Below are 21,699 nucleotides of genomic sequence, written 5' to 3'. Positions count from 1 at the left end.
ATGAAATGATGCACCTCGCTCTAAAAGGCCAAAAGAATGGACTTCTTCCGACGTTTTGTGACAATATATGAACGTAGATCCACTACCATCTTCCTGAGTCCAATAGGCAGAGTGCAAAGTGGCACAGAGGCATATTTCGAAGACTTAGACGTTTCGTACCACAGAAAGGGAATCGAATTTTTGGAAACTTGCGAGATTGCCCTCGAAAAATCTATGTTGAGGAATAAATACAGCTTTGCCCAAAAAACGATTGTTTTCATTATAAATCCCGGGATTTTTCAACCCATGTAGTACATTCATATACTAGACCTCTACAGAAACACATAAATCAACTAGATATAGCAAACGTTGCGAGTTCCCAACATATCTCTTGTATGATTAATTTCCTTGGCCTCAATGTTATTCAGAAGATGCTTTTTGGTGGCGTGATTATCCGTTCATTGCCATACTGCATGGTTCATGTCATCGTAACTGATTCAGGCCGAAACACATTGCTGTCCACGAGGTTTATTCAGTGAAGATGACATCTAACGAGTAGTGGTTGAACATGAGTCTACTAATTGCGCGAATAAAATCAGGACTCACGTCCAAACCTTGCTCATATTCTTCAAGGAACATCCGGAATAATTGAACTTAAAAACCATACAAGGCTTCCAATGTTCCAATCGGGTTGCCAACTGAAGAGGAAACTCTGACGTTCAGGCGCGAAACATTCGAAAAATAAAAATTCCAGTGTTTCATAACTATAGAACCAGATGGAAAACCTCTCAGTTCTTTACAAAGTTAACGCCAATTTCACATGAATTTCAACAAGTTCTAATTCGTAGGTCATCTTTAGTTTTCAATCAGTTCAAATAACCCATTCGGGGTGGTTTTGACCAAGCTGCGCCATGTTGTAGTGTGTATCTCGTTCTACGCAGAGAATACTGCTCGTTCAAGCTCTTCAAATCACTCATACCGCTTGTAAGCTGCATCTACTATTCATACCATCACTCATAAGTTCTTGATAGAGTTTTGATCTGGTAAACAAACTGACCAGTCCAATGTCTGAAGCCCTTATTCATCAAACCATGCCATGACTTTCCGGATTTTATGAAAAACAGCAGTAAATTATTTTGAAGTACTTCTGACTCTTCATTCGTGTTGATGGTAAGCTATCTAAATCAGGAATTCCGGAGAAAATTGTCCCCAAACCATAAAAATACCATTCCTAAAGCTACGGGTCCAAAAACTCATGTGGAAGCTAATGCCATGGGTTTCACTATTTCAGGAGAACTTCTCTGATAAAAACAAATCCAACTTGAATAGAATTTCTTCATAGTGGGAAAACTTACGGAACGTGTCATGTATTTTTCCAACTCGTAACTTTGCAGGCGATAGTTTGATGGTATGAGGAAAATATTTTCAAAATGACCTTGTTCAGATAGCTTTTCATCAACACCAATGTACCGTCAGAAGTGCAATAAGGTACTTCAGAATCATTTACTTCTATTTTGCATCAAAAACACCGTGATAATTGGGTAATTTGGCATCAATCATAAAATCCGGAAAGTTAAGGCATGGTTTAATGAATAAGGGCTACAGATTTTAGACTGCTCAGCTTGTTTGCCAGATCAAAACCCTATCAAGAACTTATGAATGAATAGTAGATGCAGCTAACAAGCGGTATGAATGATTTGAAGAGCTTGAACGAGCAGTATTCTCTGCGTAGAACGAGATACACACTACAACGTGGCGCCTATGACCTACGAATTAGAATCTCATTGTAATTCATGTCAAATTGACGTTAATTTTGTAAAGGAGTGAAAGTTTTTCTATTTGGTTCTATAGTTATGAAATACTGGAATTTTTGTTTTTTGAATGCTTCGCGCCTGAACACAACAATCAAGTTCAAATGGTCAGTCTATTAATTGAAGATAGTTGGTATATCCAACACAATATACTTCAATTCAACCGACTTCTTACATATCTCTGGAAACTCAGAAAAAATGAGTCATTCTATAGTTGTGAAACGCAGTGTATATATGTAAAAATGGATTTCTGTCTATCTGTCTGTCTGATTCTTATAGACTCGGAAACTACTGAACCGATCAACATGAAAATTGGTATGTAGGGGATTTTGGGGACGGTGAAGGTTCTTATGATAGTTCGAGACCCCATACAATTGAAACACAAATTTCTGCATTACTCGAGAATTAATCGAGCAAATGAAACGAAATTTAGCATGTGGAGGTTTTAGGGTGCAATAAATGATTCTATGGTGGTTAGATACTCCTTTTCCCTCTCTGAAGAGTGGGGATGGGGATTTGCTGAACAACTCGAGAACTAATCAAACAAATGGTATCAAACGTAGCCTAGAGTAGTGCGGGGCAAAGGTGCGCACCTAACTGTTGTCGTCCAATAGCTCTTGAAATAAAAGCAAATAAAATTCACTTGCTGACCAAATTGTTACTATATATTTACCTTCGAAACATAGTACAATAATTTCTCGAATTTTGTTTGTAGTTGGACAAAAACTCATTTTAATACAAAATGACAAATGCGTACTTTTGCCCCATAGTGGGGGCAAAGGTGCGCACCGTACGGGACAAAAGTGCGCACTTATTTAATTGTACTTCTGAGGTGACTTGTAACGAAAATTAATGCTTTTTCACTACCAGCGGGAGAAGCATCATTGCTAGAGTGTGTAGGCACCATCCAGTGGGGAGGAGGGGGTTGTTGTATGATGTTTTATGGGTGGAGATGGGTGGGTTTTTTGGTCGAACATATCACGTGAAAATTTTTGGGTGGTTGGAGAATGACAATATAAGATACCTGAAAATGTCCAACATTTGAAACAGAATTATTTTTATTAACAAAATAGCTGACCCGGCGAACATCGTCCCACTCCCAATTGATATATTGATATGAATCATTTCGAACACTCATATTCCCACAGAAATTATTTTTATGTACGTAATCTATAATCGCGGTATATAATTTCTGTTTTTGACATATAAACCTGATGTAGGCAGCAGAAGAAGAAATTGAAGATTCAAATCATAAATCACTTACTAATATAAGCCTCTTCCTCAGAGCTGATTCAGAAATACTGAGGTCTGCCGCAATCCAACGCTTCGAGACCTCCCAAGGCCTCTGTCGGGCCATTTGAGCATTTCTGAAGTGCATTTCTTCAATTCAGTTTTCTTCTTGTGGGTCCCGCTGAAAGTTTTGTTGAAAACATTTTATAATTTTCTAAGAGCAAAACGCTAGTGCGAACTTTTACCCCACAGCCACTGAGCACCTTTGCCCCACAAGCAATTTTTGAATTAATCGAATTTAAAAAAAAATCTCTTGAACTTTTTCACAAAAACGAATACGCACTATCATCTACTATAGAATGATGGTTTTCTTGACGGTGTATTTTCGAACTTTCCAGTTATTTCAGGTAAGTAAATCGTCATCCCCAAAATTGAAAAAATTAGATCGAAACATCGCAGAACTCTTTTGACCTCATAACTTTTTGCCACCTTCATGAAATGTATCATGTTAATATTGTGAGCTGCAGGTGTAATAATGTATCAAACGAATGTTGTCGAACTGTTATCGTATTTTTATGCTCGTTTGCTTCAGAAAGACCAATGCGCACTTTTGCCCGTGCGCAGCTTTGCCCCACACTACTCTATAGAGGTTTTAGGGATTGATAAACGTTTCTATGGTAGTTCGACACTCCTCCCCCCTTCTCTAAAGGGAGACTCCCATACAAATAAAACATTTGTACAATAAAACAAATTGAAATGTTTCGGAAAACTCTGAAGTAAAATGGGAAAATTCGAAAAATTCAATTCGCATGTGTTCTACAATTACATATTGACAAGCGTTATCATTCCATTTGATGTTTGCGGTAACGAAATTGATCTTTGTTCGAAAGTGGGAATGGATTTTAATGTGATAAAACGCACTCCTATATCGTCTTCTATCTATATAAATAAAAATGGATAGACGAATATGTTTATAAGATCAAAACTCGAGAAAGGAATTGTCCGATTTAGGGCTGTCTTCATTCTATCATATTTTCTGTATCAGTCATGATATTTGCAAGTGGATGAAAAATCTTGCACGAGAATTGTGTCTGAAAATAATCTGATATTATAATGTCGAGTTTCGGTAGAAGTACTGAAATTTTATAGTACAAAATAATTTTAAGGGGTAGATTAGAAGGTCAATCAATGAACAGTTCTGCGATTGTGCGCTTAGGAAGAAAACGTGGATGTAATAACGATAATTGATTTCGGGCGGGACTAAGTTTGCCGGGTCAGCTAGTTTTTAATTTTTAAAGGCAGCATACTTGTCCGGATTCATACGGGTTCTACTCTCATATACCCAAGTACAGGTCGGATTCGATTATCCGGAGACCCGATTATCCGGGATACGATTATCCGGTATTTTAGACTCGATTATCCGGAGTATTTTATTTTTGAATTTCGGAAATTTTGAATAATTTGTATAATAAATCCATATTGAATAGCTAATATGGGCTTGACTAGTAGAACAGTTAAGGCTGAATTAGACGATGCCATTCAGCACTCTAGTTGAGGTATCCAGTGAACAGAGAACAGACACTCTGTCCAATTTATTTGTACCAGTATCGAACAAGTAATTGGCCTCTAACTTGAACAGAGTGTCTGTTCTCTATTCACTGGATACTTCAACTGGAGCGCTGACTGGCATCGTCTAAATCAGCCTTTGTTTATGAAAAATGTAAACCCAAAATGGCCGCCCCCACAAGATGGTGCCATATATATTTTTTTCACAACCCCATCAATATGGGTTTTAAATGAAAGGGCTTGACTGATAGAACACATCAGATCATGAAAAATCCAAATCTAAGATGACCGGAGTTCCCAAATAAACAATTACTTTTTGATGGTTCAATTCGGCTTGCCCTGTTTGTATGTATGTTAGAGTGTTGTGTAGGGTCGTCCCTCATTAACATATTAAGGACCGCACGTTTCGGGGCAACTTGAACGCTTCATTTTTTCGGATTCCACGAATGAGATCGTTTCCTTCGATGTGAATGAGACAAAGGCGAGGCATCGGTAGGCCTTGTTAGATTCTTGGAAAACCAAGGATTTGACCTTCAAGTGTAGAAAACACCGGTTTTTTCGTGATCCATCCGTAAGGCAAGGCGCAAATTGAGACGCGTATAGCGCGAGCATCTAGACGCGATCTAGCACCTGTTTTTGTGGCTAATGAAAATAGATAGAACGGCGCAAATTGGCCAGATGACGCGAGGTGGTAGAGCGCTCGTGAGACACGATTCGCGTGACGCTGTGAACCACAGTTTCTCGTGCTGGTCGTGTCAGTTGTGGTGGTTGTGTTGGTGAACAATCATAAACCGGTCAGGTGGTTGTATTAGTAAATAAATATACCGCGCAACTCTGTGTGAATCAGATATTGTAGACGAGTGGCACGTTATTTACACCAAACTACGACTCAATATGCGCTCCACCATGCTACCACGGCAGTGGAACTTCATACAAATCACTCGTCGAAAAGTGTCTCCTTTTTCACCGCTTGTTTACATCGACGAATATATTTTTTTCCACTATGTTTCGTAGGAGAGTGTATGACTACTGACAGATTTCTACTACGAGGTGTTTAATGAAAGATGAAAGGTGGGAATGTTTATGTTTATATATGATTTATCATACGATTTAATTGAATACATAAAAGTTGTCAACAAAACTGGAGTTAAGCACATTTTTAAATTTGAACAAATATTGATAAGAGATTCCCTGCATTTCTTAATGTTTATTGCGTGATTTGGTAACTGTATAAGTTGTTTGGAACGAAGGTTTAGTGTAATGATTTTATTTTGAGGATTGTATTCACAAACATACAAGTATGATTAATATAAATTGCATGTATATGATGCGCCTGCAAACGTGGCGGCGATATACATACATCCTGGAAAATAATAAATCGTACAATTACCGTTGATATTACATCATATACCCCAATATACATGTATATGGCCTCCAATTTCATATGCATATGCCGGTTATATACATCATACAAGTAATGTGTCTTAGATGTATGTATATCGCCTCCAATTTTAGATTTTTGACGTATGACTACGTCTTACATTAGGGGTGCCAAATCAGAAAACAGGTCACGTTTTTCTGAAATAAAGTTAACGTCAATAACTATTTTTGCTACGAGCTGATTTAAACGTTTTGTATACCAGTCGAATTGGAAATTTTCTAAGATTTTTTTTGTTTGATATGCTATACATTACAATAATCTGTATATGGTTTAAATTGATGAAAAATGGAAAAATTCCCATTTTTCCATACATTTGTTCTGTCCATTTGTGTGCTTTCCCGAACAGAGCTGTCAATAACGGGTAAATTATGCAGCCGCTAGAACAGAAACAACGAAGGGGGATAGCGAAAAGAGAAAATTTGCGAAGTAAACTCCACCCTTGCATAGCAAGTAAGCTGTCGCTAGCGTATAAGTATTGCATCTCCTCTGAGGAAAATTCTCAGAATATTTCTGTGCCCGAAACAACAAAGGTCGCTTATTCTACTCGTTTTGTGTTTAATGTATCCTCTCGAGCTGTGAACGCTAGTGAATATTTCACTTGAAGTGCATCTGGCATTGCAATAAACACAACCATCCGAGTCATGGCAAAGCAGGCGAAAAAAGAGCAGAGTACAATTGATTATAGGTCGCTTCTAAACATCAGTGTTTGGTTTTTTGTTTTGACCGAGAGTCGAGAAATGATTTTTCATAAACGGTCATTCTCGCGATATTTCATTTTTAGCACTGCATCTGTTAGACGCGTGTTTGATGCTTGCTGAATGGCGATGCACTTCTTCTTCTTTTGAATTATAGACACTTGAAACTCAGAGAGTTCATTCGTCTTCTATGGCGATGCACGGAAGATGCCTCTCGTTAATATTCAGTGCAATGCGTGCATTGATATAAAGAAACGCATTGCGACATGTGACCAATTAGTGTATTGTTCTCGCAAAGGCAAAAAATGATCGTTGCTTCTCGAAATGACGCAAGCTACGCAAGCCATTAAACCTTTTCAGGGTCCCCGGAACTTTTTACTAAAGATTTATTTATTAGATTTCGACGTATTCGCAAATAATATTCGAAATGATGAACCATCAAATTTCAAAAGAAAAAAGATTGCGTAGTCCTACGTTCTAAGCGGTCGTGTCTCGGATACAACCCCTCGAATTTTTTTACGATTTAATGTTTGCTAGGCAAGCCCCAAGGCAGTTTTAAATTGTTAAAATATGAATGAAATTTTTTACTTCATGTTATTTGATTACTTGAAACATGTAGTAAGGAACTTTATTTAACCATTTCTATATAAATTTTGCGATATTTCCACTAAAGCACAATAAACAATCAGGAATGAAGTATCCGAGTGCAACTCTTTCGTATCATATGTAAAAACTTTAATTGCCCTAGAATCATATTTCAGATAGCCGTACGAGATAGCTGCGGCTTGATAATCCAAACAACCGGAGTTCAAATCCCATCGGAGCAATTTTATAACCGTCGCCACCACTCATATCAAACATTTATATCCCTAAAAGTCAATTGATTAATTCCTATTTGTACAAACATAAATGTTTATAAAGGTTCTATATACATATAAAAATGGTGATTCCCCGGGCCGAACATTTTACTTAAATATTTTCTGCCATTTTTTTATGGCAGTGATGAATCGTATATTCGTATGACAACAGACTTATTATGTTATTAGGTATTGCCTAATAACCTTGCATGTACAGTAAGTTACCTCTAATTCGACATTTGGACAGACCTGTAATGGGACACAAATAATTGGACATTTTCATCTCTAATTGGATATTTTGTAAACATCGAGTTTGGTACCCAAAGTATGGCCCCAGATTGAAAGTCGCCACCAGACGTCGACATTGTACCACTATCATCGTGAATGTCCAATTACAGGCAAATAACCTCTAATGGGACACTGAGTAGTGCCTCGGTATGACGAGGATTAGAGGAAACTTACTGTATATGCTATTTGGGCGCATCATATACCACCCAAAATATCAGATATTCGATGCTCGATAAAAGATAGTAATACGATTTAATGTTTGCTGGGTTGGCATACTTGGCAGCTTGGTTTGTCAAGTTCATAATCTCATGTTTACAGTTTTGAGTTAAGTGCAATTGAATGACTAAGTTGAACTAATTTATTTTTGTCACCATGTTTATCAGAACTCAAAAGGCCGGCAAACAGATAATCTTTCGTTCTTAAAAGTTAAAAATAAAAAAGACGGGTGGGTAATGTCGGGGACATAACCGGAGTGACGTAGGACTATACAAAGGGGACAGCTTTTGTTAAATATATATTTTAAATATATTGTTTTATTTTCTTCTCCCACGTGAATACCTACCTATCTACCTGAAAAATGGATTAGTTTACTGTTTACTCTTTATGAATATGTTGATGGTTCTGAAAAGAACCTTTGGTGTTGTGTTTTTGTTATCACTCGATATTCCCATCTTGTTCGGTTAAACCTTCCTGTTTAGCTATTGCGTTTGCCACTCGCCACAGCTTTCACAGTTGGAAAATTTCTTCCCATCCAGCTTGTGACATATTGTTCAGTAAATTACATTTAATGCGACGTGCCGGAGAAACACTTTGCCACTCACTGGAACCACTGCCACTTGCCTTGATGAGCGCCGAACCGAAGCTGCTCTGTTCTTGATGCGGGTTTTCTGATTGTCGTGAGCAGATTAGCAAGCCAACTCGAGCATTCCGACGGCTGAAACTCTATAATCGCTGTTAGGTATACTGGTGCTCCGGCACCAATCCAATCGGCCTAGTTACCCTTGCGGAGCAATCAGTGAATGCGACCAACAGGGCACTGCACACCTGCACGATTCGAGTGGGACTTTGCCTTTCCCTTAACTTGTCCTCCTTTGTTACGTCCACGATGCCGATGCCGTACAACCACACGGGTTTACGGTTTGAAAGAAAATAAGATATTTTTTTGGGGTCCGCGTGTTTTATACTCTAGCGGTACACACTCACAGGATAGAGACAAATCGGCAGACTCAGCCAGAGGGGCGAGTTCAACGAGACGAACGAATGAGCGTTAAAAGGGAGCGATGGCAAAAAAAATACATTCATTACGATTTGTTCGCTCGTTGGATTCACATGCAGGCTAAAAAGGGTCCTTTTCAGGATCACAAAATTATCTTCAATCTAAAGAGTTTATTGTTTTGTTATCACTCGATATTCCCATCTTGTTCGGCTAAACCTTCCTGTTTAGCGATTTGTTGCCACTCGCCACAGCTTTCACAGTTGGAAAATTTCTTCCCATCCAGCTTTGTGACATGTTGTACAGTAAATTACATTCAATGCGACGTGCCGAAGCGCCACTCAGGGTCGCATTAGAGGCGATTTTAACCTGTAATTGAACATTTGCGATGACAGTGGTACAGTGTCGACTTTCAATGTGGGGTCATAATTTGGATCTCTATGTTTACAAAAATGTCCAACTAAATAAGTCGCATTACATGTCCGTCCAATTAGCTAAATGTCGAACTAATTGTAAAATACTGTACTCTCAATCTGGAAACAATTTAAGAATTGGTGAAAATTGAATAATCAGGAAAGTCCCCAACTATCAATAAGCTCAGAACAACTGCCAAATTCACATACTCAACAGATCCTGGCAAACAAATGATGAAAAAATCAATTTGTGTTTTATTATTATTTTGGATAATGTTTTAGAAAGCATTGAACTGTATTTCCTAAACTCTTTTTTGGAAGGTTTAATGGCCCTTGTTTTTTGGAATGGTTCCAATTTAGAAAACTTAGTACTCGTGGTTTTGAAAAAAACCATTTCGAACGCCCTCGATGCCGCCTTGTTCTGGATTTGCCACCAAAGCAGTTTGTATAAAGCACAAACTTTTTTCTTCTGCTACCTGATGCCGTTTTGCGATTGCGTTTGTCACTCGCCACTCGCTGCAACTGCCTGTTGTCTTGATGTCCACCGAACCGAATGTGTTCTGTTCCGAATGCGGGTTTTCTTATCGTCGCGAGCAGCTTTGCCAGCTAACCCGATCACTTCGGCGGCCGAAACTATATAACGCCGGCTAGGTGGACTGGTGCACTGGTACTAACGCGCTCGGCCTAGCTACCCTTGCGGGGAACTCCAGATCAACACGGTTCGAGCGGGATTTTGCCTTTCCCTTCACTTTTCCTCCTTTACCATGTCCAGACATGGCTGCTTGGGTTGGTTTGTTGATGTGTTGTGATGCGAACCGATGTGGTGTACGGTTTGAATGAGAATGATCGTTATGGCAGCGGAGCGGGGATTTTTAAGCTGACTGGCTGGCTCGAGAATTACGCATGTGTGAGACTGCGACCAATGTTTCGTTCATTTTTTTCTTTTTCCTTTCCAATCGTGCTTCATTCTATTTCGCTGCTGCTCTGGTTGCCCGTTTTGGTCGGTACGATTTGAGGAGCACAAAATGGACCAATCAAAAATGGGCACATAGTGCATTTTGACAATGCTTGATATTTCAAAACTATTCAATTATTTATCTCAAGAAAAATTAAATGTTATTCGTTATGATAGATGCGTAGATATATTTCCTATCAATTGATGCAAAAACCTTTGCGATGTATTGAGAAATGCTCGAGTTATAAGCGTTCCAAATCTTGCATTTTTTCCTACTTGTTCAGTGCCTAGATTTCCATTTCACCCCCTATATCTTCCGGTTAGACGTAGTCCTACGTCAAAAAAGCAACTTTAACTTTCACTTTTCTTAAAACCGGAAATATTCTGACTTAAAAATAATTTTTAACGTAATATTCCAAACATACATGTATTTACAAAAATCTATAATAATTATCATAATTATCAAGAACGTTTTCCACCATTCGTTTTTGTGTTGTCTGTAGTAAATCGTATATACGCATGACAATAGTCGTACTAGATGCATGTAGGAGTCGTCCATCCAATCGTCGTGAATAATGTTGCAAGTGGAAAATAAATGTGTGTTCGTTGCTTATGATGCGAACATAAATAACAACATAATACAGTAATTTAAATTTAATACGACATGCCGAGGCACCACTCAGTGTCGCTCTGGAGGCGATTTTGGCCTTTAATTGAACATTGGCCATGTGAGTGGTACAGTGTCGACGTCTGTTGGCAACTTTAATGTGGCCCCATAATTTGGGCCCCGAACTCGATGTTTACAAAAATGTCCAATTAAACGTGTCACATTATAGGTCTGTCCAATAATCTAAACGTCACATTAAATGTAACTTACTGTATATAAACAATATTTATTCCCAGCTGTTTTGAGGCATCTCGTACAAATTGACAATATCATTCAGTTGTCAGTGCAAGTCGGTTCAATTTTTAGAGTGTAAAAAAAGTTCACTGTTTACATAAAAGCAATCTCGAATCGGTCCCACTTTTTCGCTTGAAGTTACTATCCCCTGATGCTACGTTTGTGGTACGTATGAGTCGTGTTGGTAGTCTCGCGTTCGCTTACGAGCGCTATACGCTTCCCAATTTGCGCCTAGCCTAACAGACGGAACGCGAAACACGAGAAATCTCGTGAGCGGTCTGCAAAGTGTTAATAAAAAATTTATCCCGTTCCTGTTGAATGATTGATCTGAAATTTGGAACATATATTTAATTCTACTGTCATTATATAACTGCGTATTCCATGATCATAAAAAATTCAATCTGGCCGCCGCTAAAAATGACTGAATGGCTTGATTTGGCGAATACACTACACTATGAACAATTCGAAAAGGTCGCCGCCACAAAATGGCCGACTATGTAATTTTCTTCGGAATATTTTCATGATGTACTGTATTCTATGAGTCAAATTATTTCATTTGATACCAATATTGAGGGGATTGCAAAAAATACATAGTCGACCATTTAGTGGCGGCGACCTTTTGAATTTATGTTGCATATTATGTTTCGTGTTCTCCTAGTAAAGTCATTCAGCCATTTTTTAACGACGGCCGAATTGAATTTTTCGAGATCATGGAATACGCAGTTTTATAATGACAGTAGAATTAGATGTATGTTCCTAATTTCAGATCAATCAGTCAACAGGAACGGGGTCAATTTTCTATTAATGTGGGCCCTACAAACATTCAAACATACGAGGGTCTTTCAAGAAATAAGTGTCAGTGCCTCAGAAATCGCGGAAAAATAAAGATAGGAAAAAAGAAAGTTGATTTTCGTAATCCACGTATTTTTCTACATAATCGCCGTAACGTTCGAGGCATTTTTCATAGCGTGGCACAAGTTTTTCTATTCCGAGCGCCAAGTGCGTAGCGTCCAACTTTTTGAAGTACGATGTAACTGTGTCACGAATTTCTTCAGTGTTATCAAATCGTTGACCGCCGAACGCCTGTTTCATCACCGGGAATAAGTGATAGTCACTAGGGGCGAGGTCTGGGGAGTAAGGAGGATGCTCGAACACCATTTGAATTTTTTCAATTGGTCTTGAGTTACGCGAGCAGAATGGGGTCGCGCATTGTCATGGATGAGTAACACTCCTTTCGTCAATAAAACTGGCCTTTTGTTCGTAATCGCGGTTCTTAATCGGTCCAAAACTTCACAACAGTACGGTGATGGAACATGCGTTCGTCGGTCAACGATTCGATAACACTAAAGAAATTCGTGACGCAGTTTCATCGTACTTCAAAAAGTTGGACGCTACGCACTTCGCGCTCGGAATAAAAAAACTCGTGCCACGCTATGAAAAATGCCTCGAACGTTACGACGATTATGTAGAAAAATAGAAAATAAAAAGTAGATTACGAAAATCACTTTGTTTTTGTCCTAACTTTATTTTTCCGCGATTTCTGAGGCACTGAAACTTATTTTTTGAACGACCCTCGTAGGTTGGTTCAGAAGAACAACAAAAGCATCATTTTTATAGGAAGACATAAATTCCTTCATCATAAATCACAAACCTTGAAAACTTGATCCTCTCAAAACATGTTTGGTTCCTCGCGAAATACTGGTTAGGGCGTTTGATGCTGTCCAAAAAGGCAATTTTGTGGGGACCAGAATAAGTACTGATTCTAAGGTGCTTTATCTGCTGAGAACGGCAGATGGAGTAACACATTCCAGTGAAAACCGTACAATTTTTTCCCGGGTTGTCGAAGAGACATGAAGTCTGGGATTGCATTAACCACTCGCTCTCCTCCTGCGTCGGGCAATAAGCAATCTTTTTGCATCAATTCGGGCGTTAGCTCACAATGTAAGTTGATTTTTTTTTTTTTTTCCAAAATATATTTTTTATTAAGGCACATGTGGCGTTAGCCTGACGGGGCCGGGAGTCCAATATTTTGACAATTTTTGTCTTACAACTATGTTAGTAATATGTAACCGATTACTCGCGGTTGGCTCGAGGTTAGTATTACAAGTGTTCTCATAATTGGTATGTTGCAGTCTTCGATGCTCTATACGTGTGCCCGACACGGGCTACTTCCTATTGGGATGCAGCTGACCATTAATCAGCAACGCTCCCTAGTCTGTACCCCATATCTAGCGTGGTGCGTCTTTCTCGACTCGAGGAATCCAGGATAGAATGGTCACTAGCCGGCGCAATCATCAGTTCGTGTAGAGTTGTCATGAGCGGTACAACCTTTGGCTCTTGTTGAATGATCAGTGGACTGCACAACCTTTGGCCCGTGCATCTGTAAAGAGTGTGTGTATGTATTGCCGCGACTAAGTAAAAGTTTATCGATCGGATAGGAGGTATATGAAACGGGGACACAACGAAGGAAACATCATTAAACGTTGACATCGGCGTTTCTGAGGAACAGGTATAGATGAAGCAGAAGATCAGGATCCCGGCTACCTAAGATATCCCGGACGGGGATATCCGATTGTTTGCCTTGTGCTCTCAGTGCTCTAGAGAGCTGAGAGCGAGCAGCATGGAACCGGATACACGACCAGACAACATGCTCGATGTCGTGGTAGCCATCGCCACAATCACAAAGATTGTTTGCTGCGAGCCCAATGCGATAGAGATGCGCGTTTAGGTTGTAGTGATTGGACATAAGCCGAGATATCACGCGAATGAAATCACGACCTACATTCAATCCCTTGAACCATGCACTCGTCGAGACCTTAGGGATAATCGTGTGTAACCAACGACCGAACTCATCTTCACTCCACATGCGCTGCCAACTAACGAGTGTGTCCTGACGAGGAATGTGAAAAAATTCATTATAGGCAATTTGCCTTTCAAAAAGTGTGCCTTCTGAAGCGCCCACCTTAGCTAGCGAGTCCGCTTTCTCATTCCCCGGAATCGAGCAATGAGAGGGAACCCATGCTAAGGTAATCTTGAATAATTTTTCGACCAAAACACTCAATAGTTGTCTTATTCTTGTTAGGAAATAAGATAAGCGTTTATCAACTTTCATTGAGCGGATTGCCTCTATTGAGCTGAGACTGTCTGAAAAAATAAAATAATGGTCGATGGGCAGTGTTTCAATGATCCCTAGAGCATAGTATATCGCACCCATTTCTGCGACATACACGGAACAAGGATCTTTGAGTTTGAAAGAGGCATTGGAATTTTCATTGAAGATGCCGAAGCCAGTGGACCCGTTTATGTATGAACCGTCAGTAAAGAACATTTTATCAGATCCAACTTTCCCATATTTTTCCGAAAATATCGACGGAATAACATTGGAGCGTAGGTGATCTGGTATTCCATGGATTTTTTGTCGCATGGACAGATCAAAAATGACAGAGGAATTGCAAAAGTATGGGAAGCAAACTTGGTTGGAGATGCCTGGTGAAGGGTGCACGTCGTGGGTAAGGTACTCATGGTATAAAGACATAAAACTTGACTGAGGAGTCAGTTGGAGTAGATTTTCGAAGTTATCAATCACCAATGGATTCATGATCTTGCAACGGATGAGAAATCTGTAGGATAATTCTGTGAACCGAAGAGTAAGCGGGGGTACTCCTGCCAAAACTTCGAGACTCATCGTATGTGTCGAATGCAAACACCCCATGGCTATACGCAAGCAACGATATTGTATCCTCTCCAGCTTGAGAATATGAATCCTGGCAGCTGATCGGAAGCAAAAACTGCCATATTCTAACACTGTCAATATCGTTGTTTTGTACAACTGAATGAGGTCTCCTGGATGGGCGCCCCACCATGTTCCGGTTATTGTTTGGAGAAAATTGATTCTTTGCTGGCATTTCTGTTTCAAATACGCAATGTGTCTCCCCCAGGTACATTTAGAATCAAAATATACACCCAGGTATTTGAAAAACATAGAGTGTTGGATCGTTTTGCCGGATAGGTAAAGCTGGAATTGGGCGGGTTCGTGCTTCCTAGAAAAAACGACCATTTCAGTTTTCTCCGTAGAGAATTCGATACCCAGCTTGAGGGCCCACGTGAACAGATTGTTCAGGGTATATTGCAACGACTTTTGCATGCGACGGGATTAGTACCCGTGATGGAAATAACTCCATCGTCTGCAAGTTGTCTCAGCGTGCAGTCTCTAGTGAGACAATCATCCATATCATTGACGTAAAAACTGTACAAGAGGGGGCTTAGGCAGGAGCCTTGCGGTAGGCCCATAAAACTGTAACGAGAAGATTTCGAGCTGCCATGAGAGAAAAGCATGTGCTTTTCTGACAGTAAATTGTACAGGAAATTGTTGAGAATTGGTGAAAGTCCACGATTATGAAGCTTCTCTGAGAGAATTTCCATGGAAACTGAATCAAATGCACCTTTGATATCGAGAAAAACGGAAGTCATTTGTTCTTTGCGAGCAAATGCGATTTGGATTTCAGAAGATAGCAGCGCGAGACAATCATTTGTCCCTTTACCTCGGCGGAAGCCAAACTGCGTATTTGATAGCAAATTGTTCGTTTCGACCCACTTGTCCAAACGAAGTAGAATCATTTTCTCTAACAATTTGCGAATACAGGATAACATTGCAATCGGCCTATACGAGTTGTGATCGCAAGCCGGCTTGTTGGGTTTCCGTATGGCTATCACTCTCACTTGTCTCCAGTCATGCGGGACAATATTCAGCTCCAGAAACTTGTTGAACGCTGTTTTGCCAAGTCGGGAAGATTCTTCAACAAGTTGAATTTAATCTTGTCCGACCCCGGAGCTGAATTGTTACATGAGAGGAGGGCAATTGAGAATTCCACCATCGAAAAATTCTCATAATCGCATTGGAGCGGAATATCGCGTACGACGCTTTGTGCAGGAACAGAATCGGGACAAACCTTCCTTGCAAATTTGAAAATCCAACGGTCAGAGTATTCCTCACTTTCATTGGTATGGTTCCAGCCACGCATTCTCCTAGCCGTATTCCAAAGAGTACTCATAGCGGTCTCCCTTGACAAACCATTGACGAATTTCCGCTAATATCCACGCTTTTTTGCTTTAATCAGACCTTTTAGTTTGGCTTCTAGAGCTTGGTACTTTCGAAACCATTCCACTGATCCAGTTTTCCTGAATTTTTTGAAAGCGGATGATTTTTCAAGGTAGACCTTTGAACACTCCTTGTCCCACCAAAGTGATGGAGGACGACGTCGGAAAGTGGTAGCCGGTACACGTTTCTTTTGAGCTTGAAGTGCGCTATCGTAAATCAAACTTGATATAAAATTATACTCTTCAAGGGGAGGAAGTTCATGCATCGAAATGATTGCTTCAGATATTAATTCTGCAAATTTTCTCCAGTCAATATTCTTCGTGAGGTCATACGCAATATCGACTGACTCACTAGATTTTGATTCATTGGCGATCGATAAAATTATTGGTAGGTGATCACTACCGTGGGGATCTTGGATTACCTTCCATGTGCAATCCAGGGATAATGAAGAAGAGCAGAGAGATATGTCTAGCATGCTTGCCCGTGCAGGAGGGTTGGCTATCCTAGTTGCTTCTCCAGTATTTAAAACTGTCATGTTGAAGTTGTCGCACAGATCATAAATCAACGTGGCACGGTTGTCATCGTAGAGTGACCCCCATGCTGTTCCATGGGAGTTGAAGTCACCTAAGATTAACCGCGGCTCCGGCAATGCCTCGATAATATCAAAGAACTGATGGCGGCCTACAGTAGTCCTGGGAGGAATATATATCGAAGCAATGCAGAGTTCTTTGCCATTGATTTGTATCTGGCAAGCGACAACTTCAATGCCTGTAATCGATGGGATAGTGACTCTATAGAAGGAGTGACGTTTTTTGATCCCCAATAGTACGCCACCAAACGAGTCGTTACGATCTAGGCGAATAATGTTGAAATCGTGAAAATTCAGCTCGTCGGCTGAACAAAGCCATGTTTCACAGAGAGAAAATACATCACAGTTAGAACTGTGAACTAAAAATTTAAATTGGTCTAGTTTAGGGATGATGCTTCTGCAATTCCACTGTATGACAGTGGTCAAATCCTTGACCTCTTGCGCTGAATTAGGCATCGAGGGAAATGAACGCTGCTAAAAAGCCACATTTTTCTTTCAAAAATGTTCTCATAACCGGAAGCAAACATAATACTATGCTTTTAAGAGGATCATTTATATTTAAAGCATTTAAAATGTTATCCACAAGGTCTGAAAGCGCAAGCAGGCCAGGTAGTGGCTGTTGCTTCGACCGCGAAAATGGAACAGACGTGTTCGTTGTTGTTCCGGGAAGTGCTGAGGACCCCTGGTTGGTAGCATGACCACGTAAACCGGGAGGTACTTGCTTCGGCCTATTCTCAGCACGTTCAGTTCGAGGCTTCATTCCAACTTGGGAAGTTTCGGTATTCTTTCTGGGGAGTGATGGAAAAGAAGTAATTTTTCTTTTCCTGATGGCACCCTGCGATGTACCGGAACATCCGGCATTGGGAGCGTCAGCAACAGGCTCGTCGTTCTGCAGAATGGAGTAGGGATTGTCCTGTGTCGTTGGCACGGAACTCTTAAGCATTTCTGCAAAAGTCCGCTTGGAACGTTCCTTTGAGGAACGCTTGAGTTTTTCCCCTCGTTGTTTGTACACCGGACATTGAATAAGATCATGAGGAGTCCCGCCGCAATGAAGACACTTGTGCTCTTTCGCGCAAGGATTCTCATCATGGCTCTCTCCACAATCTGCGCAACGTTTTTTATTGCAACAATAGGCGGCCGTGTGACCGAGTTGCATACATTTGTTGCATTTCATTACCCGGGGTACAAAAAATCGAACAGGTAAACGAAGTGCCCCTATTGCAACGTAATTTGGAAGGGCGGAACCCTCAAAAGTCACACGAAAAGAGTTTGTCCGATTGAGAATTCTTTTGTCATTTTTATGTGACACAGATTTCAGTCGATCGCATGCAAGAATCTTCACAGTTTTTAGTGTGGAGTTCTTGAAGCGACCGACACCGTCGATTATCTCTTTTCGGGTCAAACCCTTTTCGGTTATTACGCCGTCTATTTCGACGTTGCAACAGGGTACGTATACACGATACTCAATCGCAAAGAGGTCGCAGCGCGTTATTTTGTTCGCTTGGGTCCTGCTTGAGACGACAACTCGTAGTTTGTCTGGCCCCATCCGTGTAATTTCGGTAACGTCAGAAAAATGTTGAGTTAGTTCCTTCGAGATACGAATGACATTGAGAGGTTTGGATTTTCGTCTAAAGTACACAATGAATGGGCCTTTGGAGCCTTCAGGGTATTCTTTAGGACGAAAATCCTGTTTCTCGTCGATTTCCTCATCTTCGGAACTATCCACTTCGTAAACAGAATTTTCTACCTCAATTTCTGCTTCACCCTCCTGCTCTTCAGGAGGAGGTTCGGTATCAGAAATATTCAATTGCGTCAACGGGGGGTCCTTTCCGCCCTCAGCCATATTAGAAAGATCGGCCAACTGTTCGATATGAACAGAATATAATAATTATCAAAATGAATAAGTAAAAAAAATATATTATAAGGTTATGCTGCGGATAATATTTATATTAATTTATTTTATTTATATAAAATTCTAAAATGAAAAAAAGTTCCAATAAAATTTCAACGGTAATGTAACCAAGAAAAAATAGACACCCCTAATGCCAACGTTTGCCGATTTGGTAAACACACAGATGAACAATGGTGTAAATCGAGCACAGATGGTAGAAGGAATGATAGGAGGACAAAAGAAAAATAAACTTATACTTGCCGCTGCTGTGTGGCGTGTGTGATAAATCTGTCTGAATTGTATCCTCTGCGTCTCGGTCGCGCACCACTTTGAGCTTCGCTCTACTCGCAAGCGCAACCGATGAAAAAAAACACAGTCTGATTCGATGTGGAAAAAAACACCTTTGTTGGATCGTTTCGAAAACCTATCCGATCTACTTGCGAGTTATCGAACGAATGAATTATTATGCTCCCCATATATGTCTTCCTAAGAAACCCGCTTCACTTCCTCGAATGCGCATGTCCATTCTTGTAAGTTGATGTGTATAATGAATTATTCTCCATTTACCGATAATGGGCATTTATCAGTTATTGTGTTGTATGTTGCCAATCAATTCATGCTCAATTCACGGTTTTATCGTGTACATCTTTCTACTAACAATGTATTTAATTGTGGTCCAGGATGTCATAATATCGATCATGTTGTTTGGTTATGTAAAAAATGCAATTAATGAATTCACCTGGCTGCTGATTGAGAAGATCAAAAGGGTATACTCCCCAAGCAACCAGAAGTTCGTTTTTTTCTTAAGAACTGAACTTACAAGTTCACATATAGTTCGAATGAAGTTCCATGGAACTTTCTTGCTGATTAATAAGATATAACAACATCATATCGAACTTCAATCTCAATAAAGTACAGCCAATCTTTCAAAGAAACTTGAAAGTTTAATATTGGTTTCTCATTCTACTTCTTTGGAACTTTGAAGTTGAAAAAAGTGTCGATTGTACTTGATTCGAACTTCAAAAAAAACGCAAACAGCAAGTTCCATTGAAGGTGTTTTTCGCACTTTTAATCAGCTTGAAAGTTCATAATGAATCTATGTCAGAACTATTTTCCAACTTGAAAGTATTCTTTAAGTTCTGATGGGTACTTTATAACAACTTGATAGAATTAAAATAATGTAAGTTCCGAATAAGTTCGGTGTGAACTCTAAATGTTCTCTAAATGTTCTAGTTCAGAATTAGGTCACCAATTTTTTTCTAAGCAACTTTATTGTTTTCAAAACAAATGTTGTGCATACGTTTGAACATTACAGTGCTATTTTCAAGCTTTTTAAAGAAAATATGAATTATTCGAAAGAAATAAAAAAGAATGGAAGCAATCTCTCCTGCTCAGCGATGTTTTTCGCATTCGGCCAGAAAACGATTTTTCCGCTCTTGGTATCCCGTGTCCATTTCTCCGGGACGACGGAAAGCTCCTTCCCGCCCTGAGCATTATCGGTTTCCACGACGATGAACGGCATGTCTGGATGAAAAAGGCATTCGATTATTAAGTTTCCCTTTTTTAAGTCAAATTTAAGTACATACTTATTACTTTTGCGAAATTTTGCAGGAATTCAAGCGAACTGATGAAATTTCTGAAAAATATACCGACCGCTTCGAGAATCAAAACAAACACTGAAATGTCAAATGACGCACGTTCACATGAAGTTCCGCATAATATTATAACGAGTTCTTCATGAGACTTTCAAGTTCAGATGGAATTCTTAAAGAACTCAGTGAGGATTTTTAAAGTACCGAAAAGTTCCATAAAAAAGGATTTGTTTACTTTAAAAAGCAATAATGTTTGACATCAACACAAGAAGTAAAATTATATGATAACTCATATTGTTCGCGTGGAGCGGAGGTATGCATTCCGGTTTTCAAGAGGAAGATCTAGGTTCGAGGCTTGGTAAGTACAGTCATAAAAATGTTATTTGTATTTGTAATAAAACTTCCTCGAATGCGCATGTCCATTCTTCTTTCCCTTTCCTATACATAAGCAGAACTAAGCACCCAATGAGATCAGTTCACTACAGCAGCTAAACGAACATGGACAGAGCACTCATGGTCAAAGGATACTCAATATCACCTTGCTATAAAGTTATTACAACTCCCTACTAATACTGTTTCGGGCAATTTCTGTAGTCATAGATTTATTTGATTTAGGCCTATATTTATGTAGACTTAACTTAAGTATTTAGACTTGTGTTTAAAAATTATACAGGATGACTCTATGTCTTCTTCTGCATCTATATATAGGGTTGGGGGAAAAAGAAATGTCGTATTTCTGATCGAAAATTGACGCTTTATTTAACATACTTAAAATTATCCAATTTAAGTCCAATATGCGTCCGTTTGTTCGCAAACTTGTTGCCATTTAGAAGGCAACTTCATTATCACAATACCCCCACACATATTTCAACCAAACATGACAATTGAAAATTTTCGGAAAACTGTGAAAGGAAATGGGAAAATTCTTAAAATTGTTCTGTAATTACATAGTTACAAGTGTTGTTAGTCCATTTGATGATAGTGCCAACGAAATTGATTTTTGTTCGAAAGTGGAAATGGATCAATGTGATAAAACACACTCCTATATCTTCTTCTATCTATATAAATAAAAATGGATCACCGAATGTGTCGATAACAGCAAAATTCGAGAAGGAATTATCCGATTTCGCTATCATATTTTCTGTATCAAACATTGATTCGATGTAACGGAGAAACATGT

General features: G+C 39.5%; 1 protein-coding gene across 1 annotated transcript in view; it reads left to right on the top strand.

Annotated features, from left to right (window-relative positions):
- The window catches only part of LOC129769558 (protein still life, isoform SIF type 1), a 371,458-nt gene that overhangs the window by 6,930 nt on the left and 342,829 nt on the right, over positions 1-21,699 (top strand). The window lies entirely within an intron of this gene.

This window comes from Toxorhynchites rutilus, chromosome 2 (genome assembly GCF_029784135.1).
Source record: "Toxorhynchites rutilus septentrionalis strain SRP chromosome 2, ASM2978413v1, whole genome shotgun sequence".
Lineage (NCBI taxonomy): Eukaryota > Metazoa > Arthropoda > Insecta > Diptera > Culicidae > Toxorhynchites > Toxorhynchites rutilus.
Note: the sequence above shows the minus strand (reverse complement) of the source record. Positions and strands in the feature narration are given on the sequence as shown.